We start from the raw sequence: 26901 nt of genomic DNA, 5'->3' as shown, positions 1-26901 counted from the left end.
GACAAGAGAAATAAATTACATCAAAAGAAGTACAAGACCCAATCGACAATTTAAACCCTGGTGCAGATGGGTTAAGTGCGGCATTATACGAGACTTTTCGGTCAAATAGCGTCGTTTTTAGGTGCCGTTTTAGCGAGACTGCTGATTTCAACCTTCTGTGCCAATGTACCGTGCATCAGCTCACACATATCTTATCAAAATAGAGGATGAGGAAACATCAAAGGTATAGGAAAGGCAGGAATGCAAGCCAGGCTGTGGCCTAGTTTGCTATTCCTCACGTGGGACAGTGGAACAATGCGATAAAAGATGAAAAACCGTAAAAGAAAGGGAAGGTAAAGAGAGAGCGCAAAGAGGTGTAGCCAGCGTTACGACAATATAGGCCATAGAGTTTACTGAATTCATAGAGAGTAGTCTTGTGCTACAGTATGCTGTTCAAGTTCGTTGTTTTTAGGAAGCACACGAGCACCTTTGTAGCCTTGTGCGTAGACGACGGTGAAGGCCAGTGGCCCAGGATTTTCTCCTTAGAGAACGGCCACCTAGAATCAAGCTTCCGCAAAGTTGAGGGGAGTTTCCTTCTTGCAAAAGTTAAACACGGACATTCGCAAAAAAGATGGCGTGTGGCCTCTGGTGTGTCACAGACTTAACACTTCTCACTGTCTGCCATTCCAAAGAAATGGAATGTGTATTTGTGAAGGCCCGATCAAGCCAGAGATGGCTAAGAACGGTTGCAACAGTCCGTGAGAGGCCTGAAGGCCGAGCTTGCTGAAGATGCGGGTCCAGGGAATGAACAGAGCTCGTGAAGTGTTGGGTAGTTCATTTGGCTATCGTGGTCTCCCGCGCAAGTCTGCGGATAGTCCTACCGGCGTCCGTCCTAGATGATAAATATATATGGTCTCCAACGTTTGCTGTGCCAAGCTGAGACAGCGTCTGCGCTTCCATTGCCGACTATGCCGCGGTGACTGGGAAGCCACTGCAAGGCAGTGTCGTGACCCGCTTGAGCAGCATGTTCATACAATAGCCATATCTCGGTCAGCAGCTGTGAATGAGATCGATTGCACAGCGCTTGCCTAAGCGATTGGAGCGCTGGCTTGGAGCCAACGAAGATTGTTCATCTTTGGCATGAGGCTTGCTCAATGGATGGCGGTAGGTTCAGTAGACATGGAAGTGTTGGGTTGGACTAACTTGAATTTCGTGGCCATCGACCGTCATAGTGTAACCAGAGCGCCGGCCGAGACAGAGGTTGTTACCGAGCCATCGGTGTAAATATTGGTGCAATGAGTGTATCGCTCGTGTAGATAGAGGAGGGTTAGCTGCTATAGTGCTGGCGTCGGATATTCTTGCTTCGTAAACTCTAGAATAGTAAGGCATGCTAGGACCTGCAGCGTACACCAAAGTGGGACCAGCGTTCTTCTTGCAGGAGTGTAGTTGGTTGGTAGGCTAGTGATCTGGGCAGCTACAACCTTAGCGAAGCATGCATGTGGGCATTTCGATGAAATATTCGCAACGTAGTAAACAGGCAATCCGTTTAAGTGTCTCCAATGCACCCGGAGGGTATCAAGTGTCAGGTAGGTGGAGAAAAGTTGACCACGGGCCACGGAAATGGTTGCAGCAGTTGACGTGCACCGTGGTAGGCCTAGACAAGTTCGGAGGGCCTGCGCTTGTATTTCCTGCAGTTTGTGAATGTTTGTGTGGCCTGTATCTAAAAGTAGAGGCAGGCTGTACCTTAGGGAACCCAGGAATAGTGCAATAAATAGCCGCAATAATAATTTCAAGGGCGTTTTCTGCGTATTTCCGTCAATAAACTGAAGAATATTGGTTACTACAGACAGCCCCGTCTACATACCAGGTACGTGCGGTCTCCAAGAAAGGTCTCTATCGACATTAACGCCAAAAAACATGTGACATTTTACATAACAGACCTTTTCGCCATTATTTGGCAAAGGTTTTGCCTACATGGGCTTCCATTATAACGCAAGCACGGCGCAGTACCTAGGAAACACTTCGAACCCTTTTGTGTGTAAATAAGACTTTGGCAAGTCTACAGCCTGTTGCGGGTGCGCGACCTGCCGTCGTGTCACTCCGTCTGCCTACATGCAATTGTCATTCTCGTGAATTGGCAGATGAACCTTTCTTGGAAGCGAAGTTGCCGGGACGATGAGTGTTTAGTTAACGTGGGGGTAGCGAGCCTGCTTGGGGGCCACCTCGGTGGGTATAGCACACTCACGTTTGGCCATCTTGAGTAATTACCAAGAATGACCTCCTCGAAAGGTAACTCCACACCCACAGGTGGACGCTGTCTCCAAGCCCCACTGCTTGTTGTGCCTTAAGAACGGCATCATGCTCCATATTATCATATGCTCCTTTAACGAGAGAGCACGGCACCGGGCCTGTGGACAGCTTGGCTAAACCGCTGCTGCTGCTTTTGCAGGTTGCGCCGTGTTTTTTTTTGGTCTGACTGCAACGACGATGAACTGCAACGATGGAAATTCGTACTTCCTGCCGCCCCGCGGAACCCTGGACCCTGGAAATGCCGATAAGCTACCGAATCGAGTGACGTCCCCTGCAGCGACGGAATATCAGGAGCGACAAGACACGAGCCGCCTCAGAGGGCATGGCAGCCGGCCTGCGGACAGCATGGCTAAACCGCTGCTGCTGCTTTTGCAGGTTGCGCCGTGTTTTTTTGGTCTGACTGCAACGACGACGAACTGCAACGATGGAAATTCATACTTCCTGCCGCCCCGCGGAACCCTGGAACCTGGAAATGCCGATAAGCTACCGACTCGAGTGACGTCACCTGCAGCGACGGAATATCAGGAGCGACGAGACACGAGCCGCCTCAGAGGGCACGGCACCCGGCCTGCGGACAGCATGGCTAAACCGCTGCTGCTGCTTTTGCAGGTTGCGCCGTATTTTTTTGGTCTGACTGCAACGACGACGAACTGCAACGATGGAAATTCGTACTTCCTGCCGCCCCGCGGAACCCTGGAACCTGAAAATGCCGATAAGCTACCGACTCGAGTGACGTCACCTGCAGCGACGGAATATCAGGAGCGACGAGACACGAGCCGCCTCAGAGGGCACGGCACCCGGCCTGCGGACAGCATGGCTAAACCGCTGGTGCTGCTTTTGCAGGTTGCGCCGTGTTTTTTTTGTCTGACTGCAACGACGACGAACTGCAACGATGGAAATTCGTGCTTCCTGCCGCCCCGCGGAACCCTGGAACCTGGAATTGCCGATAAGCTACCGAATCAAGTGACGTCACCTGCAGCGACGGAATATCAGGAGCGACAAGACACGAGCCGCCTCAGAGGGCACGGCACCCGGCCTGCGGACAGCATGGCTAAATCGCTGCTGCTGCTTTTGCAGGTTGCGCCGTGTTTTTTTGGTCTGACTGCAACGACGACGAACTGCAACGATGGAAATTCATACTTCCTGCCGCCCCGCGGAACCCTGGAACCTGGAAATGCCGACAAGCTACCGACTCGAGTGACGTCACCTGCAGCGACGGAATATCAGGAGCGACGAGACACGAGCCGCCTCAGAGGGCACGGCACCCGGCCTGCGGACAGCATGGCTAAACCGCTGCTGCTGCTTTTGCAGGTGGCGCCGTGTTTTTTTGGTCTGACTGCAACGATGACGAACTGCAACGATGGAAATTCGTACTTCCTGCCGCCCCGCGGAACCCTGGAACCTGAAAATGCCGATAAGCTACCGACTCGAGTGACGTCACCTGCAGCGACGGAATATCAGGAGCGACGAGACACGAGCCGCCTCAGAGGGCACGGCACCCGGCATGCGGACAGCATGGCTAAACCGCTGCTGCTGCTTTTGCAGGTTGCGCCGTGTTTTTTTGGTCTGACTGCAACGACGACGAACTGCAACGATGGAAATTCATACTTCCTGCCGCCCCGCGGAACCCTGGAACCTGAAAATGCCGATAAGCTACCGACGCGAGTGACGTCACCTGCAGCGACGGAATATCAGGAGCGACGAGACACGAGCCGCCTCAGAGGGCACGGCACCCGGCCTGCGGACAGCATGGCTAAACCGCTGCTGCTGCTTTTGCAGGTTGCGCCGTGTTTTTTTGGTCTGACTGCAACGACGACGAACAGCAACGATGGAAATTCGTACTTCCCGCCGCCCCGCGGAACCCTGGAACCTGAAAATGCTGATAAGCTACCGACTCGAGTGACGTCACCTGCAGCGACGGAATATCAGGAGCGACGAGACACGAGCCGCCTCAGAGGGCACGGCACCCGGCCTGCGGACAGCATGGCTAAACCGCTGCTGCTGCTTTTGCAGGTTGCGCCGTGTGTTTTTGGTCTGACTGCAACGACGACGAACTGCAACGATGGAAATTCATACTTCCCGCCGCCCCGCGGAACCCTGGAACCTGGAAATGCCGATAAGCTACCGAATCGAGTGACGTCACCTGCAGCGACGGAATATCAGGAGCGACGAGACACGAGCCGCCTCAGAGGGCACGGCACCCGGCCTGCGGACAGCATGGCTAAACCGCCGCTGCTGCTTTTGCAGGTTGCGCCGTGTTTTTTTGGTCTGGCTGCAACGACGACAAACTGCAACGATGAAAATTCATACTTCCTGCTGCCCCGCGGAACCCTGGAACCTGGAAATGCCGATAAGCTACCGACTCGAGTGACGTCACCTGCATCGACGGAATATCAGGAGCGACGAGACACGAGCCGCCTCAGAGGGCACGGCACCCGGCCTGCGGACAGCATGGCTAAACCGCAGCTGCTGCTTTTGGAGGTTGCGCCGTGTTTTTTTGGTCTGACTGCAACGACGACGAACTGCAACGATGGAAATTCATACTTCCTGCCGCCCCGCGGAACCCTGGAACCTGGAAATGCCGATAAGCTACCGAATCGAGTGACGTCACCTGCAGCGACGGAATATCAGGAGCGACAAGACACGAGCCGCCTCAGAGGGCACGGCACCCGGCCTGCGGACAGCATGGCTAAACCGCTGCATGCTGCTTTTGCAGGTTCCGCCGTGTTTTTTGGTCTGACTGCAACGACGACGAACTGCAACGATGGAAATTCATACTTCCTGCCGCCCTGCGGAACCCTGGAACCTGGAAATGCCGATAAGCTACCGACTCGAGTGACGTCACCTGCAGTGACGGAATATCAGGAGCGACGAGACACGAGCCGTTTCAGAGGGCACGGCACCCGGCCTGCGGACAGCATGGCTAAACCGCTGCTGCTGCTTTTGCAGGTTGCGCCGTGTTTTTTTGGTCTGACTGCAACGACGACGAACTGCAACGATGGAGATTCATACTTCCTGCTGCCCCGCGGAACCCTGGAACCTGGAAATGCCGATAAGCTACCGTCTCGACTGACGTCACCTGCAGCGACGAAATACGAGCCGCCTCAGAGGCACGGCACCAGGCCTGCGCACAGCATGGCTAAACCGCTGCTGCTGCTTTTGCAGGTTGCGCCGTGTTTTTTTGGTCTGACTGCAATGACGACGAACTGCAACGATGGAAATTCGTACTTCCTGCCGCCCCGCGGAACCCTGGAACCTGGAAATGCCGATAAGCTACCGACTCGAGTGACGTCACCTGCAGCGACGGAATATCAGAAGCGACAAGACACGAGCCGCCTCAGAGGGCACGGCACCCGGCCTGCGGACAGCATGGCTAAACCGCTGCTGCTGCTTTTGCAGGTTGCGCCGTGTGTTTTTGGTCTGACTGCAACGACGACGAACTGCAACGATGGAAATTCGTACTTCCTGCCGCCCCGCGGAACCCTGGAACCTGGAAATGCCGATAAGCTACCGAATCGAGTGACGTCACCTGCAGCGACGGAATATCAGGAGCGACAAGACACGAGCCGCCTCAGAGGGCACGGCACCCGGCCTGCGGACAGCATGGTTAAACCGCAGCTGCTGCTTTTGCAGGTTACGCCGTGTTTTTTTGGTCTGACTGCAACGATGACGAACTGCAACGATGGAAATTCGTACTTCCTGCCGCCCCGCGGAACCCTAGAACCTGGAAATGCCGATAAGCTACCGAATCGAGTGAAGTCACCTGCAGCGACGGAATATCAGGAGTGACAAGACACGAGCCGCCTCAGAGGGCACGGCACCCGGCCTGCGGACAGCATGGCTAAACCGCAGCTGCTGCTTTTGCAGGTTGCGCCGTGTTTTTTTGGTCTGACTGCAACGACGACGAACTGCAACGGTGGAAATTCATACTTCCTGCCGCCCCGCGGAACCCTGGAACCTGGAAATGCCGATAAGCTACCGAATCGAGTGACGTCACCTGCAGCGACGGAATATCAGGAGCGACAAGACACGAGCCGCCTCAGAGGGCACGGCACCCGGCCTGCGGACAACATGGCTAAACCGCTGCATGCTGCTTTTGCAGGTTCCGCCGTGTTTTTTGGTCGGACTGCAACGACGATGAACTGCAACGATGGAAATTCATACTTCCTGCCGCCCCGCGGAACCCTGGAACCTGGAAATGCCGATAAGCTACCGACTCGAGTGACGTCACCTGCAGGGACGGAATATCAGGAGCGACGAGACACGAGCCGTTTCAGAGGGCACGGCACCCGGCCTCCGGACAGCATGGCTAAACCGCTACTGCTGCTTTTGCAGGTTGCGCCGTGTTTTTTTGGTCTGACTGCAACGACGACGAACTGCAACGATGGAGATTCATACTTCCTGCCGCCCCGCGGAACCCTGGAACCTGGAAATGCCGATAAGCTACCGTCTCGACTGACGTCACCTGCAGCGACGAAGTACGAGCCGCCTCAGAGGCACGGCACCGGGCCTGCGCACAGCATGGCTAAACCGCTGCTGCGGCTTTTGCAGGTTGCGCCGTGTGTTTTTGGTCTGACTGCAACGACGACGAACTGCAACGATGGAAATTCGTACTTCCTGCCGTCCCGCGGAACCCTGGAACCTGGAAATGCCGAAAAGCTACCGAATCGAGTGACGTCACCTGCAGCGACGGAATATCAGGAGCGACAAGACACGAGCCGCCTCAGAGGGCACGGCACCCGGCCTGCGGACAGCATGGTTAAACCGCAGCTGCTGCTTTTGCAGGTTGCGCCGTGTTTTTTTGGTCTGACTGCAACGACGACGAACTGCAACGATGAAAATTCATACTTCCTGCCGCCCCGCGGAACCCTGGAACGTGGAAATGCCGATAAGCTACCGACTCGAGTGACGTCACCTGCAGCGACGAATATCTGGAGCGACGAGACACGAGCCGCCTCAGAGGGCAGGACACCCGGCCTGCGGACAGCATGGCTAAACCGCTGCTGCTGCTTTTGCAGGTTGCGCCGTGTTTTTTTTTTGGTCAGACTGCAACGACGACGAACTGCAATGATGGAAATTGGTACTTCCTGGCGCCCCGCGGATCCCTGGAACCTGGAAATGCCGATAAGCTACCGAATCGAGTGAAGTCACCTGCAGCGACGAATATCAGGATTGACAAGACACGAGCCGCCTCAGAAGGCACGGCACCCGGCCTGCGGACAGCATGGCTAAACCGCTGCTGCTGCTTTTGCAGGTTGCGCCGTGTGTTTTTGGTCTGACTGCAACGACGACGAACTGCAACGATGGAAATTCATACTTCCTGCCGCCCCGCGGATCCCTGGAACCTGGAAATGCCGATAAGCTACCGACTCGAGTGACGTCACCTGCAGCGACGGAATATCAGGAGCGACGAGACACGAGCCGTCTCAGAGGGCACGGCACCCGGCCTGCGGACAGCATGGCTAAACCGCTGCTGCTGCTTTTGCAGGTTGCGCCGTGTTTTTTTTTGGTCTGACTGCAACGACGACGAACTGCAATGATGGAAATTGGTACTTCCTGGCGCCCCGCGGATCCCTGGAACCTGGAAATGCCGATAAGCTACCGACTCGAGTGACGTCACCTGCAGCAACGGAATATCAGGAACGACGAGACACGAGCCGTCTCAGAGGGCACGGCACCCGGCATTCGGACACCATGGCTAAACCGCTGCTGCTGCTTTTGAAGGTTGCGCCGTGTTTTTTTGGTCTGACTGCAACGACGACGAACTGCAACGATGGAAATTCATACTTCCTGCCACCCCACGGAACCCTGTAACCTGGAAATGCCGATAAGCTACCGACTCGACTGACGTCACCTGCAGCGACGAAATACGAGCCGCCTCAGAGGGCACGGCACCCGGCCTGCGGACAGCATGGCTAAACCGCTGCTGCTGCTTTTGCAGGTTGCGCCGTGTGTTTTTGGTCTGACTGCAACGACGACGAACTGCAACGATGGAAATTCATACTTCCTGCCGCCCCGCGGAACCCTGGAACCTGGAAATGCCGAAAAGCTACCGACTCGAATGACGTAACCTGCAGCGACGGAATATCAGGAGCGACGAGACACGAGCTGCCTCAGAGGGCATGGCACCCGGCCTGCGGACAGCATGGATAAACCGCTGCTGCTGCTTTTGCAGGTTGCGCCGTGTTTTTAGGTCTGACTGCAACGACGACGAACTGCAACGATGGAAATTCATACTTCCTGCCGCCCCGCGGAAGCCTGGAACCTGGAAATGCCGATAAGCTACCGACTCGAGTGACGTCACCTGCAGCGACGGAATATCAGGAGCGACGAGACACGAGCCGTCTCAGAGGGCACGGCACCCGGCATGCGGACAGCATGGCTAAACCGCTGCTGCTGCTTTTGCAGGTTGCGCCGTGTTTTTTTGGTCTGACTGCAACGACGACGAACTGCAACGATGGAAATTCATACTTCCTGCCGCCCCGCGGAACCCTGGAACCTGGAAATGCCGATAAGCTACCGAATCGAGTGACGTCACCTGCAGCGACGGAATATCAGGAGCGACAAGACACGAGCCGCCTCAGAGGGCAGGGCACCCGGCCTGCGGACAGCATGGCTAAACCGCTGCTGCTGCTTTTGCAGGTTGCGCCGTGTGTTTTTGGTCTGACTGCAACGACGACGAACTGCAACGATGGAAATTCATACTTCCTGCCGCCCCGCGGAACCCTGGAACCTGGAAATGCCGATAAGCTACCGACTCGAGTGACGTCACCTGCAGCGACGGAATATCAGGAGCGACGAGACACGAGCCGCCTCAGAGGGCAGGGCACCCGGCCTGCGGACAGCATGGCTAAACCGCTGCTGCTGCTTTTGCAGGTTGCGCCGTGTTTTTTTTTGGTCTGACTGCAACGACGACGAACTGCAATGATGGAAATTGGTACTTCCTGCCGCCCCGCGGATCCCTGGAACCTGGAAATGCCGATAAGCTACCGAATCGAGTGACGTCACCTGCAGCGATGGAATATCAGGAGCGACAAGACACGAGCCGCCTCAGAGGGCACGGCACCCGGCCTGCGGACAGCATGGCTAAACCGCTGCTGCTGCTTTTGCAGGTTGCGCCGTGTTTTTTGGTCTGACTGCAACGACGACGAACTGCAACGATGAAAATTCGTACTTCCTGCCGCCCCGCGGAACCCTGGAACGTGGAAATGCCGATAAGCTACCGACTCGAGTGACGTCACCTACAGCGACGAATATCAGGAGTGACAAGACACGAGCCGCCTCAGAGGGCACGGCACCCGGCCTGCGGACAGCATGGCTAAACCGCTGCTGCTGCTTTTGCACGTTGCGCCGTGTTTTTTTGGTCTGACTGCAACGACGACGAACTGCAACGATGAAAATTCATACTTCCTGCCGCCCCGCGGAACCCTGGAACCTGGAAATGCCGATAAGCTACCGAATCGAGTGACGTCACCTGCAGCGACGGAATATCAGGAGCGACAACACACGAGCCGCCTCAGAGGGCACGGCACCCGGCCTGCGGACAGCATGGCTAAGCCGCTGCTGCTGCTTTTGCAGGTTGCGCCGTGTTTTTTTGGTCTGACTGCAACGACGACGAACTGCAATTATGGAAATTGGTACTTCCTGCCGCCCCGCGGATCCCTGGAACCTGGAAATGCCGATAAGCTACCGAATCGAGTGACGTCACTTGCAGCGATGGAATATCAGGAGCGACAAGACACGAGCCGCCTCAGAGGGCACGGCACCCGGCCTGCGGACAGCATGGCTAAGCCGCTGCTGCTGCTTTTGCAGGGTGCGCCGTGTTTTTTTGGTCTGACTGCAACGACGACGAACTGCAACGATGAAAATTGGTACTTCCTGCCGCCCCGCGGAACCCTGGAACCTGGATAATGCCGATAAGCTACCGACTCGAGTGACGTCACCTGCAGCGACGGAATATCAGTAGCGACAAGACACGAGCCGCCTCAGAGGGCACGGCACCCGGCCTGCGGACAGCATGGCTAAACCGCTGCTGCTGCTTTTGCAGGTTGCGCCGTGTGTTTTTGGTCTGACTGCAACGACGACGAACTGAAACGATGGAAATTCATACTTCCTGCCGCCCCGCGGAACCCTGGAACCTGGAAATGCCGATAAGCTACCGACTCGAGTGACGTCACCTGCAGCGACGGAATATCAGGAGCGACGAGACACGAGCCGTCTCAGAGGGCACGGCACCCGGCATGCGGACAGCATGGCTAAACCGCTGCTGCTGCTTTTGCAGGTTGCGCCGTGTTTTTTTGGTCTGACTGCAACGACGACGAACTGCAACGATGGAAATTTATACTTCCTGCCACCCCGCGGAACCCTGTAACCTGGAAATGCCGATAAGCTACCGACTCGACTGACGTCCCCTGCAGCGACGAAATACGAGCCGCCTCAGAGGGCACGGCACCCGGCCTGCGGACAGCATGGCTAAACCGCTGCTGCTGCTTTTGCAGGTTGCGCCGTGTGTTTTTGGTCTGACTGCAACGACGACGAACTGCAACGATGGAAATTCATACTTCCTGCCGCCCCGCGGAACCCTGGAACCTGGAAATGCCGATAAGCTACCGTCTCGACTGACGTCACCTGCAGCGACGAAATACGAGCCGCCTCAGAGGCACGGCACCGGGCCTGCGCACAGCATGGCTAAACCGCTGCTGCTGCTTTTGCAGGTTGCGCCGTGTGTTTTTGGTCTGACTGCAACGACGACGAACTGCAACGATGGAAATTCGTTCTTCCTGCCGTCCCGCGGAACCCTGGAACCTGGAAATGCCGATAAGCTACCGAATCGAGTGACGTCACCTGCAGCGACGGAATATCAGGAGCGACAAGACACGAGCCGCCTCAGAGGGCACGGCACCCGGCCTGCGGACAGCATGGTTAAACCGCAGCTGCTGCTTTTGCAGGTTGCGCCGTGTTTTTTTGGTCTGACTGCAACGACGACGAACTGCAACGATGAAAATTCATACTTCCTGCCGCCCCGCGGAACCCTGGAACGTGGAAATGCCGATAAGCTACCGACTCGAGTGACGTCACCTGCAGCGACGAATATCTGGAGCGACGAGACACGAGCCGCCTCAGAGGGCAGGACACCCGGCCTGCGGACAGCATGGCTAAACCGCTGCTGCTGCTTTTGCAGGTTGCGCCGTGTTTTTTTTTGGTCTGACTGCAACGACGACGAACTGCAATGATGGAAATTGGTACTTCCTGGCGCCCCGCGGATCCCTGGAACCTGGAAATGCCGATAAGCTACCGAATCGAGTGAAGTCACCTGCAGCGACGAATATCAGGATTGACAAGACACGAGCCGCCTCAGAAGGCACGGCACCCGGCCTGCGGACAGCATGGCTAAACCGCTGCTGCTGCTTTTGCAGGTTGCGCCGTGTGTTTTTGGTCTGACTGCAACGACGACGAACTGCAACGATGAAAATTCATACTTCCTGCCGCCCCGCGGATCCCTGGAACCTGGAAATGCCGATAAGCTACCGACTCGAGTGACGTCACCTGCAGCGACGGAATATCAGGAGCGACGAGACACGAGCCTTCTCAGAGGGCACGGCACCCGGCCTGCGGACAGCATGGCTAAACCGCTGCTGCTGCTTTTGCAGGTTGCGCCGTGTTTTTTTTTGGTCTGACTGCAACGACGACGAACTGCAATGATGGAAATTGGTACTTCCTGGCGCCCCGCGGATCCCTGGAACCTGGAAATGCCGATAAGCTACCGACTCGAGTGACGTCACCTGCAGCGATGGAATATCAGGAGCGACAAGACACGAGCCGCCTAAGAGGGCACGGCACCCGGCATGCGGACAGCATGGCTAAGCCGCTGCTGCTGCTTTTGCAGGTTGCGCCGTGTGTTTTTGGTGTGACTGCAACGACGACGAACTGCAACGATGGAAATTTATACTTCCTGCGACCCCGCGGAACCCTGTAACCTGGAAATGCCGATAAGCTACCGACTCGACTGACGTCACCTGCAGCGACGAAATACGAGCCGCCTCAGAGGGCACGGCACCCGGCCTGCGGACAGCATGGCTAAACCGTGCTGCTGCTTTTGCAGGTTGCACCGTGTGTTTTTGGTCTGACTGCAACGACGACGAACTGCAACGATGGAAATTCATACTTCCTGCCGCCCCGCGGAACCCTGGAACCTGGAAATGCCGATAAGCTACCGAATCGAGTGACGTCACCTGCAGCGATGGAATATCAGGAGCGACAAGACACGAGCCGCCTCAGAGGGCAGGGCACCCGGCCTGCGGACAGCATGGCTAAACCGCTGCTGCTGCTTTTGCAGGTTGCGCCGTGTGTTTTTGGTCTGACTGCAACGACGACGAACTGCAACGATGGAAATTCATACTTCCTGCCGCCCCGCGGAACCCTGGAACCTAGAAATGCCTATAAGCTACCGACTCGAGTGACGTCACCTGCAGCGACGGAATATCAGGAGCGACAAGACACGAGCCGTCTCAGAGGGCAAGGCACCCGGCATGCGGACAGCATGGCTAAACCGCTGCTGCTGCTTTTGGAGGTTGCGCCGTGTGTTTTTGGTCTGACTGCAACGACGACGAACTGCAACGATGGAAATTCATACTTCCTGCCGCCCCGCGGAACCCTGGAACCTGGAAATGCCGATAAGCTACCGACTCGAGTGACGTCACCTGCAGCGACGGAATATCAGGAGCGACGAGACACGAGCCGCCTCAGAGGGCAGGGCACCCGGCCTGCGGACAGCATGGCTAAACCGCTGCTGCTGCTTTTGCAGGTTGCGCCGTGTTTTTTTTTGGTCTGACTGCAACGACGACGAACTGCAACGATGGAAATTCATACTTCCTGCTGCCCCGCGGAACCCTGGAACCTGGGAATGCCCATAAGCTACCGACTCGAGTGACGTCACCTGCAGCGACGGAATATCAGGAGCGACGAGACACGAGCCGTCTCAGAGGGCACGGCACCCGGCATTCGGAAACCATGGCTAAACCGCTGCTGCTGCTTTTGCAGGTTGCGCCGTGTTTTTTTGGTCTGACTGCAACGACGACGAACTGCAACGATGGAAATTCATACTTCCTGCCACCCCACGGAACCCTGTAACCTGGAAATGCCGATAAGCTACCGACTCGACTGACGTCACCTGCAGCGACGAAATACGAGCCGCCTCAGAGGGCACGGCACCCGGCCTGCGGACAGCATGGCTAAACCGCTGCTGCTGCTTTTGCAGGTTGCGCCGTGTGTTTTTGGTCTGACTGCAACGACGACGAACTGCAACGATGGAAATTCATACTTCCTGCCGCCCCGCGGAACCCTGGAACCTGGAAATGCCGAAAAGCTACTGACTCGAATGACGTAACCTGCAGCGACGGAATATCAGGAGCGACGAGACACGAGCTGCCTCAGAGGGCATGGCACCCGGCCTGCGGACAGCATGGATAAACCGCTGCTGCTGCTTTTGCAGGTTGCGCCGTGTTTTTAGGTCTGACTGCAACGACGACGAACTGCAACGATGGAAATTCATACTTCCTGCCGCCCCGCGGAACCCTGGAACCTGGAAATGCCGATAAGCTACCGACTCGAGTGACGTCACCTGCAGCGACGGAATATCAGGAGCGACGAGACACGAGCCGTCTCAGAGGGCACGGCACCCGGCATGCGGACAGCATGGCTAAACCGCTGCTGCTGCTTTTGCAGGTTGCGCCGTGTTTTTTTGGTCTGACTGCAACGACGACGAACTGCAACGATGGAAATTCATACTTCCTGGCGCCCCGCGGAACCCTGGAACCTGGAAATGCCGATAAGCTACCGAATCGAGTGACGTCACCTGCAGCGACGGAATATCAGGAGCGACAAGACACGAGCCGCCTCAGAGGGCAGGGCACCCGGCCTGCGGACAGCATGGCTAAACCGCTGCTGCTGCTTTTGCAGGTTGCGCCGTGTGTTTTTGGTCTGACTGCAACGACGACGAACTGCAACGATGGAAATTCATACTTCCTGCCGCCCGCGGAACCCTGGAACCTGGAAATGCCGATAAGCTACCGACTCGAGTGACGTCACCTGCAGCGACGGAATATCAGGAGCGACGAGACACGAGCCGCCTCAGAGGGCAGGGCACCCGGCCTGCGGACAGCATGGCTAAACCGCTGCTGCTGCTTTTGCAGGTTGCGCCGTGTTTTTTTTTGGTCTGACTGCAACGACGACGAACTGCAATGATGGAAATTGGTACTTCCTGCCGCCCCGCGGATCCCTGGAACCTGGAAATGCCGATAACCTACCGAATCGAGTGACGTCACCTGCAGCGATGGAATATCAGGAGCGACAAGACACGAGCCGCCTCAGAGGGCACGGCACCCGGCCTGCGGAGAGCATGGCTAAACCGCTGCTGCTGCTTTTGCAGGTTGCGCCGTGTTTTTTGGTCTGACTGCAACGACGACGAACTGCAACGATGAAAATTCGTACTTCCTGCCGCCCCGCGGAACCCTGGAACGTGGAAATGCCGATAAGCTACCGACTCGAGTGACGTCACCTACAGCGACGAATATCAGGAGTGACAAGACACGAGCCGCCTCAGAGGGCACGGCACCCGGCCTGCGGACAGCATGGCTAAACCGCTGCTGCTGCTTTTGCACGTTGCGCCGTGTTTTTTTGGTCTGACTGCAACGACGACGAACTGCAACGATGAAAATTCATACTTCCTGCCGCCCCGCGGAACCCTGGAACCTGGAAATGCCGATAAGCTACCGAATCGAGTGACGTCACCTGCAGCGACGGAATATCAGGAGCGACAACACACGAGCCGCCTCAGAGGGCACGGCACCCGGCCTGCGGACAGCATGGCTAAGCCGCTGCTGCTGCTTTTGCAGGTTGCGCCGTGTTTTTTTGGTCTGACTGCAACGACGACGAACTGCAATGATGGAAATTGGTACTTCCTGCCGCCCCGCGGATCCCTGGAACCTGGAAATGCCGATAAGCTACCGAATCGAGTGACGTCACTTGCAGCGATGGAATATCAGGAGCGACAAGACACGAGCCGCCTCAGAGGGCACGGCACCCGGCCTGCGGACAGCATGGCTAAGCCGCTGCTGCTGCTTTTGCAGGGTGCGCCGTGTTTTTTTGGTCTGACTGCAACGACGACGAACTGCAACGATGGAAATTGGTACTTCCTGCCGCCCCGCGGATCCCTGGAACCTGGATAATGCCGATAAGCTACCGACTCGAGTGACGTCACCTGCAGCGACGGAATATCAGTAGCGACAAGACACGAGCCGCCTCAGAGGGCACGGCACCCGGCCTGCGGACAGCATGGCTAAACCGCTGCTGCTGCTTTTGCATGTTGCGCCGTGTGTTTTTGGTCTGACTGCAACGACGACGAACTGAAACGATGGAAATTCATACTTCCTGCCGCCCCGCGGAACCCTGGAACCTGGAAATGCCGATAAGCTACCGACTCGAGTGACGTCACCTGCAGCGACGGAATATCAGGAGCGACGAGACACGAGCCGTCTCAGAGGGCACGGCACCCGGCATGCGGACAGCATGGCTAAACCGCTGCTGCTGCTTTTGCAGGTTGCGCCGTGTTTTTTTGGTCTGACTGCAACGACGACGAACTGCAACGATGGAAATTTATACTTCCTGCCACCCCGCGGAACCCTGTAACCTGGAAATGCCGATAAGCTACCGACTCGACTGACGTCACCTGCAGCGACGAAATACGAGCCGCCTCAGAGGGCACGGCACCCGGCCTGCGGACAGCATGGCTAAACCGCTGCTGCTGCTTTTGCATGTTGCGCCGTGTGTTTTTGGTCTGACTGCAACGACGACGAACTGCAACGATGGAAATTCATACTTCCTGCCGCCCCGCGGAACCCTGGAACCTGGAAATGCCGATAAGCTACCGAATCGAGTGACGTCACCTGCAGTGACGGAATATCAGGAGCGACGAGACACGAGCCGTTTCAGAGGGCACGGCACCCGGCCTCCGGACAGCATGGCTAAACTGCTACTGCTGCTTTTGCAGGTTGCGCCGTGTTTTTTTGGTCTGACTGCAACGACGACGAACTGCAACGATGGAGATTCATACTTCCTGCCGCCCCGCGGAACCCTGGAACCTGGAAATGCCGATAAGCTACCGTCTCGACTGACGTCACCTGCAGCGACGAAATACGAGCCGCCTCAGAGGCACGGCACCGGGCCTGCGCACAGCATGGCTAAACCGCTGCTGCTGCTTTTGCAGGTTGCGCCGTGTGTTTTTGGTCTGACTGCAACGACGACGAACTGCAACGATGGAAATTCGTACTTCCTGCCGTCCCGCGGAACCCTGGAACCTGGAAATGCCGATAAGCTACCGAATCGAGTGACGTCACCTGCAGCGACGGAATATCAGGAGCGACAAGACACGAGCCGCCTCAGAGGGCACGGCACCCGGCCTGCGGACAGCATGGTTAAACCGCAGCTGCTGCTTTTGCAGGTTGCGCCGTGTTTTTTTGGTCTGACTGCAACGACGACGAACTGCAACGATGAAAATTCATACTTCCTGCCGCCCCGCGGAACCCTGGAACGTGGAAATGCCGATAAGCTACCGACTCGAGTGACGTCACCTGCAGCGACGAATATCTGGAGCGACGAGACACGAGCCGCCTCAGAGGGCAGGACACCCGGCCTGCGGACAGCATGGCTAAACCGCTGCTGCTGCTTTTGCAGGTTGCGCCGTGTTTTTTTTTTGGTCTGACTGCAACGACGACGAACTGCAATGATGGAAATTGGTACTTCCTGGCGCCCCGCGGATCGCTGGAACCTGGAAATGCCGATAAGCTACCGAATCGAGTGAAGTCACCTGCAGCGACGAATATCATTATTGACAAGACACGAGCCGCCTCAGAAGGCACGGCACCCGGCCTGCGGACAGCATGGCTAAACCGCTGCTGCTGCTTTTGCAGGTTGCGCCGTGTGTTTTTGGTCTGACTGCAACGACGACGAACTGCAACGATGGAAATTCATACTTCCTGCCGCCCCGCGGATCCCTGGAACCTGGAAATGCCGATAAGCTACCGACTCGAGTGACGTCACCTGCAGCGACGGAATATCAGGAGCGACGAGACACGAGCCGTCTCAGAGGGCACGGCACCCGGCCTGCGGACAGCATGGCTAAACCGCTGCTGCTGCTTTTGCAGGTTGCGCCGTGTTTTTTTTTTGGTCTGACTGCAACGACGACGAACTGCAATGATGGAAATTGGTACTTCCTGGCGCCCCGCGGATCCCTGGAACCTGGAAATGCCGATAAGCTACCGACTCGAGTGACGTCACCTGCAGCGATGGAATAACAGGAGCGACAAGACACGAGCCGCCTAAGAGGGCACGGCACCCGGCATGCGGACAGCATGGCTAAGCCGCTGCTGCTGCTTTTGCAGGTTGCGCCGTGTGTTTTTGGTCTGACTGCAACGACGACGAACTGCAACGATGGAAATTTATACTTCCTGCGACCCCGCGGAACCCTGTAACCTGGAAATGCCGATAAGCTACCGACTCGACTGACGTCACCTGCAGCGACGAAATACGAGCCGCCTCAGAGGGCACGGCACCCGGCCTGCGGACAGCATGGCTAAACCGTGCTGCTGCTTTTGCAGGTTGCGCCGTGTGTTTTTGGTCTGACTGCAACGACGACGAACTGCAACTATGGAAATTCATACTTCCTGCCGCCCCGCGGAACCCTGGAACCTGGAAATGCCGATAAGCTACCGAATCGAGTGACGTCACCTGCAGCGATGGAATATCAGGAGCGACAAGACACGAGCCGCCTCAGAGGGCAGGGCACCCGGCCTGCGGACAGCATGGCTAAACCGCTGCTGCTGCTTTTGCAGGTTGCGCCGTGTGTTTTTGGTCTGACTGCAACGACGACGAACTGCAACGATGGAAATTCATACTTCCTGCCGCCCCGCGGAACCCTGGAACCTAGAAATGCCGATAAGCTACCGACTCGAGTGACGTCACCTGCAGCGACGGAATATCAGGAGCGACAAGACACGAGCCGTCTCAGAGGGCAAGGCACCCGGCATGCGGACAGCATGGCTAAACCGCTGCTGCTGCTTTTGGAGGTTGCGCCGTGTGTTTTTGGTCTGACTGCAACGACGACGAACTGCAACGATGGAAATTCATACTTCCTGCCGCCCCGCGGAACCCTGGAACCTGGAAATGCCGATAAGCTACCGACTCGAGTGACGTCACCTGCAGCGACGGAATATCAGGAGCGACGAGACACGAGCCGCCTCAGAGGGCAGGACACCCGGCCTGCGGACAGCATGGCTAAACCGCTGCTGCTGCTTTTGCAGGTTGCGCCGTGTTTTTTTTTGGTCTGACTGCAACGACGACGAACTGCAACGATGGAAATTCATACTTCCTGCCGCCCCGCGGAACCCTGGAACCTGGGAATGCCCATAAGCTACCGACTCGAGTGACGTCACCTGCTGCGACGGAATATCAGGAGCGACGAGACACGAGCCGTCTCAGAGGGCACGGCACCCGGCATTCGGACACCATGGCTAAACCGCTGCTGCTGCTTTTGCAGGTTGCGCCGTGTTTTTTTGGTCTGACTGCAACGACGACGAACTGCAACGATGGAAATTCATACTTCCTGCCATCCCGCGGAACCCTGTAACCTGGAAATGCCGATAAGCTACCGACTCGACTGACGTCACCTGCAGCGACGAAATACGAGCCGCCTCAGAGGGCACGGCACCCGGCCTGCGGACAGCATGGCTAAACCGCTGCTGCTGCTTTTGCAGGTTGCGCCGTGTGTTTTTGGTCTGACTGCAACGACGACGAACTGCAACGATGGAAATTCATACTTCCTGCCGCCCCGCGGAACCCTGGAACCTGGAAATGCCGAAAAGCTACCGACTCGAATGACGTAACCTGCAGCGACGGAATATCAGGAGCGACGAGACACGAGCTGCCTCAGAGGGCATGGCACCCGGCCTGCGGACAGCATGGATAAACCGCTGCTGCTGCTTTTGCAGGTTGCGCCGTGTTTTTAGGTCTGACTGCAACGACGACGAACTGCAACGATGGAAATTCATACTTCCTGCCGCCCCGCGGAACCCTGGAACCTGGAAATGCCGATAAGCTACCGACTCGAGTGACGTCACCTGCAGCGACGGAATATCATTAGCGACGAGACACTAGCCGTCTCTGAGGGCACGGCACCCGGCATGCGGACAGCATGGCTAAACCGCTGCTGCTGCTTTTGCAGGTTGCGCCGTGTTTTTTTGGTCTGACTGCAACGACGACGAACTGCAACGATGGAAATTCATACTTCCTGCTGCCCCGCGGAACCCTGGAACCTGGAAATGCCGATAAGCTACCGAATCGAGTGACGTCACCTGCAGCGACGGAATATCAAGAGCGACAAGACACGAGCCGCCTCAGAGGGCAGGGCACCCGGCCTGCGGACAGCATGGCTAAACCGCTGCTGCTGCTTTTGCAGGTTGCGCCGTGTGTTTTTGGTCTGACTGCAACGACGACGAACTGCAACGATGGAAATTCATACTTCCTGCCGCCCCGCGGAACCCTGGAACCTGGAAATGCCGATAAGCTACCGACTCGAGTGACGTCACCTGCAGCGACGGAATATCAGGAGCGACGAGACACGAGCCGCCTCAGAGGGCAGGGCACCCGGCCTGCGGACAGCATGGCTAAACCGCTGCTGCTGCTTTTGCAGGTTGCGCCGTGTTTTTTTTTGGTCTGACTGCAACGACGACGAACTGCAATGATGGAAATTGGTACTTCCTGCCGCCCCGCGGATCCCTGGAACCTGGAAATGCCGATAAGCTACCGAATCGAGTGACGTCACCTGCAGCGATGGAATATCAGGAGCGACAAGACACGAGCCGCCTCAGAGGGCACGGCAACCGGCCTGCGGACAGCATGGCTAAACCGCTGCTGCTGCTTTTGCAGGTTGCGCCGTGTTTTTTGGTCTGACTGCAACGACGACGAACTGCAACGATGAAAATTCGTACTTCCTGCCGCCCCGCGGAACCCTGGAACGTGGAAATGCCGATAAGCTACCGACTCGAGTGACGTCACCTACAGCGACGAATATCAGGAGTGACAAGACACGAGCCGCCTCAGAGGGCACGGCACCCGGCCTGCGGACAGCATGGCTAAACCGCTGCTGCTGCTTTTGCACGTTGCGCCGTGTTTTTTTGGTCTGACTGCAACGACGACGAACTGCAACGATGAAAATTCATACTTCCTGCCGCCCCGCGGAACCCTGGAACCTGGAAATGCCGATAAGCTACCGAATCGAGTGACGTCACCTGCAGCGACGGAATATCAGGAGCGACAACACACGAGCCGCCTCAGAGGGCACGGCACCCGGCCTGCGGACAGCATGGCTAAGCCGCTGCTGCTGCTTTTGCAGGTTGCGCCGTGTTTTTTTGGTCTGACTGCAACGACGACGAACTGCAATGATGGAAATTGGTACTTCCTGCCGCCCCGCGGATCCCTGGAACCTGGAAATGCCGATAAGCTACCGAATCGAGTGACGTCACTTGCAGCGATGGAATATCAGGAGCGACAAGACACGAGCCGCCTCAGAGGGCACGGCACCCGGCCTGCGGACAGCATGGCTAAGCCGCTGCTGCTGCTTTTGCAGGGTGCGCCGTGTTTTTTTGGTCTGACTGCAACGACGACGAACTGCAACGATGGAAATTGGTACTTCCTGCCGCCCCGCGGATCCCTGGAACCTGGATAATGCCGATAAGATACCGACTCGAGTGACGTCACCTGCAGCGACGGAATATCAGTAGCGACAAGACACGAGCCGCCTCAGAGGGCACGGCACCCGGCCTGCGGACAGCATGGCTAAACCGCTGCTGCTGCTTTTGCAGGTTGCGCCGTGTGTTTTTGGTCTGACTGCAACGACGACGAACTGAAACGATGGAAATTCATACTTTCTGCCGCCCCGCGGAACCCTGGAACCTGGAAATGCCGATAAGCTACCGACTCGAGTGACGTCACCTGCAGCGACGGAATATCAGGAGCGACGAGACACGAGCCGTCTCAGAGGGCACGGCACCCGGCATGCGGACAGCATGGCTAAACCGCTGCTGCTGCTTTTGCAGGTTGCGCCGTGTTTTTTTGGTCTGACTGCAACGACGACGAACTGCAACGATGGAAATTTATACTTCCTGCCACCCCGCGGAACCCTGTAACCTGGAAATGCCGATAAGCTACCGACTCGACTGACGTCCCCTGCAGCGACGAAATACGAGCCGCCTCAGAGTGCACGGCACCCGGCCTGCGGACAGCATGGCTAAACCGCTGCTGCTGCTTTTGCAGGTTGCGCCGTGTGTTTTTGGTCTGACTGCAACGACGACGAACTGCAACGATGGAAATTCATACTTCCTGCCGCCCCGCGGAACCCTGGAACCTGGAAATGCCGATAAGCTACCGAATCGAGTGACGTCACCTGCAGCGATTGAATAACATGAGCGACAAGACACGAGCCGCCTCAGAGGGCACGGCACCCGGCATGCGGACAGCATGGCTAAACCGCTGCTGCTGCTTTTGCAGGTTGCGCCGTGTTTTTTTGGTCTGACTGCAACGACGACGAACTGCAACGATGGAAATTCATACTTCCTGCCACCCCGCGGAACCCTGTAACCTGGAAATGCCGATAAGCTACCGACTCGAGTGACGTCACCTGCAGCGACGGAATATCAGGAGCGACGAGACACGAGCCGTCTCAGAGGGCACGGCACCCGGCATGCGGACAGCATGGCTAAACCTCTGCTGCTGCTTTTGCAGGTTGCGCCGTGTTTTTTTGGTCTGGATGCAACGACGACGAACTGCAACGATGGAAATTCATACTTTCTGCCGCCCCGCGGAACCCTGGAACCTGGAAATGCCGATAAGCTACCGAATCGAGTGACGTCACCTGCAGCGATGGAATATCAGGAGCGACAAGACACGAGCCGCCTCAGAGGGCACGGCACCCGGCCTGCGGACAGCATGGCTAAACCGCTGCTGCTGCTTTTGCAGGTTGCGCCGTGTTTTTTGGTCTGACTGCAACGACGACGAACTGCAACGATGAAAATTCGTACTTCCTGCCGCCCCGCGGAACCCTGGAACGTGGAAATGCCGATAAGCTACCGACTCGAGTGACGTCACCTACAGCGACGAATATCAGGAGTGACAAGACACGAGCCGCCTCAGAGGGCACGGCACCCGGCCTGCGGACAGCATGGCTAAACCGCTGCTGCTGCTTTTGCACGTTGCGCCGTGTTTTTTTGGTCTGACTGCAACGACGACGAACTGCAACGATGAAAATTCATACTTCCTGCCGCCCCGCGGAACCCTGGAACCTGGAAATGCCGATAAGCTACCGAATCGAGTGACGTCACCTGCAGCGACGGAATATCAGGAGCGACAACACACGAGCCGCCTCAGAGGGCACGGCACCCGGCCTGCGGACAGCATGGCTAAGCCGCTGCTGCTGCTTTTGCAGGTTGCGCCGTGTTTTTTGGTCTGACTGCAACGACGACGAACTGCAATGATGGAAATTGGTACTTCCTGCCGCCCCGCGGATCCCTGGAACCTGGAAATGCCGATAAGCTACCGAATCGAGTGACGTCACTTGCAGCGATGGAATATCAGGAGCGACAAGACACGAGCCGCCTCAGAGGGCACGGCACCCGGCCTGCGGACAGCATGGCTAAGCCGCTGCTGCTGCTTTTGCAGGGTGCGCCGTGTTTTTTTGGTCTGACTGCAACGACGACGAACTGCAACGATGGAAATTGGTACTTCCTGCCGCCCCGCGGATCCCTGGAACCTGGATAATGCCGATAAGCTACCGACTCGAGTGACGTCACCTGCAGCGACGGAATATCAGTAGCGACAAGACACGAGCCGCCTCAGAGGGCACGGCACCCGGCCTGCGGACAGCATGGCTAAACCGCTGCTGCTGCTTTTGCAGGTTGCGCCGTGTGTTTTTGGTCTGACTGCAACGACGACGAACTGAAACGATGGAAATTCATACTTCCTGCCGCCCCGCGGAACCCTGGAACCTGGAAATGCCGATAAGCTACCGACTCGAGTGACGTCACCTGCAGCGACGGAATATCAGGAGCGACGAGACACGAGCCGTCTCAGAGGGCACGGCACCCGGCATGCGGACAGCATGGCTAAACCGCTGCTGCTGCTTTTGCAGGTTGCGCCGTGTTTTTTTGGTCTGACTGCAACGACGACGAACTGCAACGATGGAAATTTATACTTCCTGCCACCCCGCGGAACCCTGTAACCTGGAAATGCCGATAAGCTACCGACTCGACTGACGTCCCCTGCAGCGACGAAATACGAGCCGCCTCAGAGTGCACGGCACCCGGCCTGCGGACAGCATGGCTAAACCGCTGCTGCTGCTTTTGCAGGTTGCGCCGTGTGTTTTTGGTCTGACTGCAACGACGACGAACTGCAACGATGGAAATTCATACTTCCTGCCGCCACGCGGAACCCTGGAACCTGGAAATGCCGATAAGCTACCGAATCGAGTGACGTCACCTGCAGCGATTGAATATCATGAGCGACAAGACACGAGCCGCCTCAGAGGGCACGGCACCCGGCATGCGGACAGCATGGCTAAACCGCTGCTGCTGCTTTTGCAGGTTGCGCCGTGTTTTTTTGGTCTGACTGCAACGACGACGAACTGCAACGATGGAAATTCATACTTCCTGCCACCCCGCGGAACCCTGTAACCTGGAAATGCCGATAAGCTACCGACTCGAGTGACGTCACCTGCAGCGACGGAATATCAGGAGCGACGAGACACGAGCCGTCTCAGAGGGCACGGCACCCGGCATGCGGACAGCATGGCTAAACCTCTGCTGCTGCTTTTGCAGGTTGCGCCGTGTTTTTTTGGTCTGGATGCAACGACGACGAACTGCAACGATGGAAATTCATACTTTCTGCCGCCCCGCGGAACCCTGGAACCTGGAAATGCCGATAAGCTACCGAATCGAGTGACGTCACCTGCAGCGATGGAATATCAGGAGCGACAAGACACGAGCCGCCTCAGAGGGCAGGGCACCCGGCCTGCGGACAGCATGGCTAAACCGCTGCTGCTGCTTTTGCAGGTTGCGCCGTGTGTTTTTGGTCTGACTGCAACGACGACGAACTGCAACGATGGAAATTCATACTTCCTGCCACCCCGCGGAACCCTGGAACCTGGAAATGCCGATAAGCTACCGACTCGAGTGACGTCACCTGCAGCGACGGAATATCAGGAGCGACGAGACACGAGCCGTCTCAGAGGGCACGGCACCCGGCATGCGGACAGCATGGCTAAACCGCTGCTGCTGCTTTTGCAGGTTGCGCCGTGTGTTTTTGGTCTGACTGCAACGACGACGAACTGCAACGATGAAAATTCATACTTCCTGCCGCCCCGCGGATCCCTGGAACCTGGAAATGCCGATAAGCTACCGAATCGAGTGACGTCATCTGCAGCGATGGAATATCAGGAGCGACAAGACACGAGCCGCCTCAGAGGGCAGGGCACCCGGCCTGCGGACAGCATGGCTAAACCGCTGCTGCTGCTTTTGCAGGTTGCGCCGTGTGTTTTTGGTCTGACTGCAACGACGACGAACTGCAACGATGGAAATTCATACTTCCTGCCGCCCCGCGGAACCCTGGAACCTGGAAATGCCGATAAGCTACCGACTCGAGTGACGTCACCTGCAGCGACGGAATATCAGGAGCGACGAGACACGAGCCGTCTCAGAGGGCACGGCACCCGGCATGCGGACAGCATGGCTAAACCGCTGCTGCTGCTTTTGCAGGTTGCGCCGTGTTTTTTTTGGTCTGACTGCAACGACGACGAACTGCAACGATGGAAATTTATACTTCCTGCCACGCCGCGGAACCCTGTAATCTGGAAATGCCGATAAGCTACCGACTCGACTGACGTCACCTGCAGCGACGAAATACGAGCCGCCTTAGAGGGCACGGCACCCGGCCTGCGGACAGCATGGCTAAACCGCAGCTGCTGCTTTTGCAGGTTGCGCCGTGTTTTTTTGGTCTGACTGCAACGACGACGAACTGCAACGATGGAAATTCATACTTCCTGCCGCCCCGCGGAACCCTGGAACCTGGAAATGCCGATAAGCTACCGAATCGAGTGACGTCACCTGCAGCGACGGAATATCAGGAGCGACAAGACACGAGCCGCCTCAGAGGGCACGGCACCCGGCCTGCGGACAGCATGGCTAAACCGCTGCATGCTGCTTTTGCAGGTTCCGCCGTGTTTTTTGGTCTGACTGCAACGACGACGAACTGCAACGATGGAAATTCATACTTCCTGCCGCCCTGCGGAACCCTGGAACCTGGAAATGCCGATAAGCTACCGACTCGAGTGACGTCACCTGCAGTGACGGAATATCAGGAGCGACGAGACACGAGCCGTTTCAGAGGGCACGGCACCCGGCCTGCGGACAGCATGGCTAAACCGCTGCTGCTGCTTTTGCAGGTTGCGCCGTGTTTTTTTGGTCTGACTGCAACGACGACGAACTGCAACGATGGAGATTCATACTTCCTGCCGCCCCGCGGAACCCTGGAACCTGGAAATGCCGATAAGCTACCGTCTCGACTGACGTCACCTGCAGCGACGAAATACGAGCCGCCTCAGAGGCACGGCACCAGGCCTGCGCACAGCATGGCTAAACCGCTGCTGCTGCTTTTGCAGGTTGCGCCGTGTTTTTTTGGTCTGACTGCAATGACAACGAACTGCAACGATGGAAATTCGTACTTCCTGCCGCCCCGCGGAACCCTGGAACCTGGAAATGCCGATAAGCTACCGACTCGAGTGACGTCACCTGCAGCGACGGAATATCAGAAGCGACAAGACACGAGCCGCCTCAGAGGGCACGGCACCCGGCCTGCGGACAGCATGGCTAAACCGCTGCTGCTGCTTTTGCAGGTTGCGCCGTGTGTTTTTGTTCTGACTGCAACGACGACGAACTGCAACGATGGAAATTCGTACTTCCTGCCGCCCCGCGGAACCCTGGAACCTGGAAATGCCGAAAAGCTACCGACTCGAATGACGTAACCTGCAGCGACGGAATATCAGGAGCGACGAGACACGAGCTGCCTCAGAGGGCATGGCACCCGGCCTGCGGACAGCATGGATAAACCGCTGCTGCTGCTTTTGCAGGTTGCGCCGTGTTTTTAGGTCTGACTGCAACGACGACGAACTGCAATGATGGAAATTCATACTTCCTGCCGCCCCGCGGAACCCTGGAACCTGGAAATGCCGATAAGCTACCGACTCGAGTGACGTCACCTGCAGCGACGGAATATCAGGAGCGACGAGACACTAGCCGTCTCTGAGGGCACGGCACCCGGCATGCGGACAGCATGGCTAAACCGCTGCTGCTGCTTTTGCAGGTTGCGCCGTGTTTTTTTGGTCTGACTGCAACGACGACGAACTGCAACGATGGAAATTCATACTTCCTGCCGCCCCGCGGAACCCTGGAACCTGGAAATGCCGATAAGCTACCGAATCGAGTGACGTCACCTGCAGCGACGGAATATCAGGAG

The sequence above is a fragment of the Haemaphysalis longicornis genome, unplaced genomic scaffold (assembly GCF_048455015.1).
Source record: "Haemaphysalis longicornis isolate Haplotype H1 unplaced genomic scaffold, Haemaphysalis longicornis Haplotype H1 scaffold_11, whole genome shotgun sequence".
Classification (NCBI taxonomy): domain Eukaryota; kingdom Metazoa; phylum Arthropoda; class Arachnida; order Ixodida; family Ixodidae; genus Haemaphysalis; species Haemaphysalis longicornis.
Note: the sequence above shows the minus strand (reverse complement) of the source record.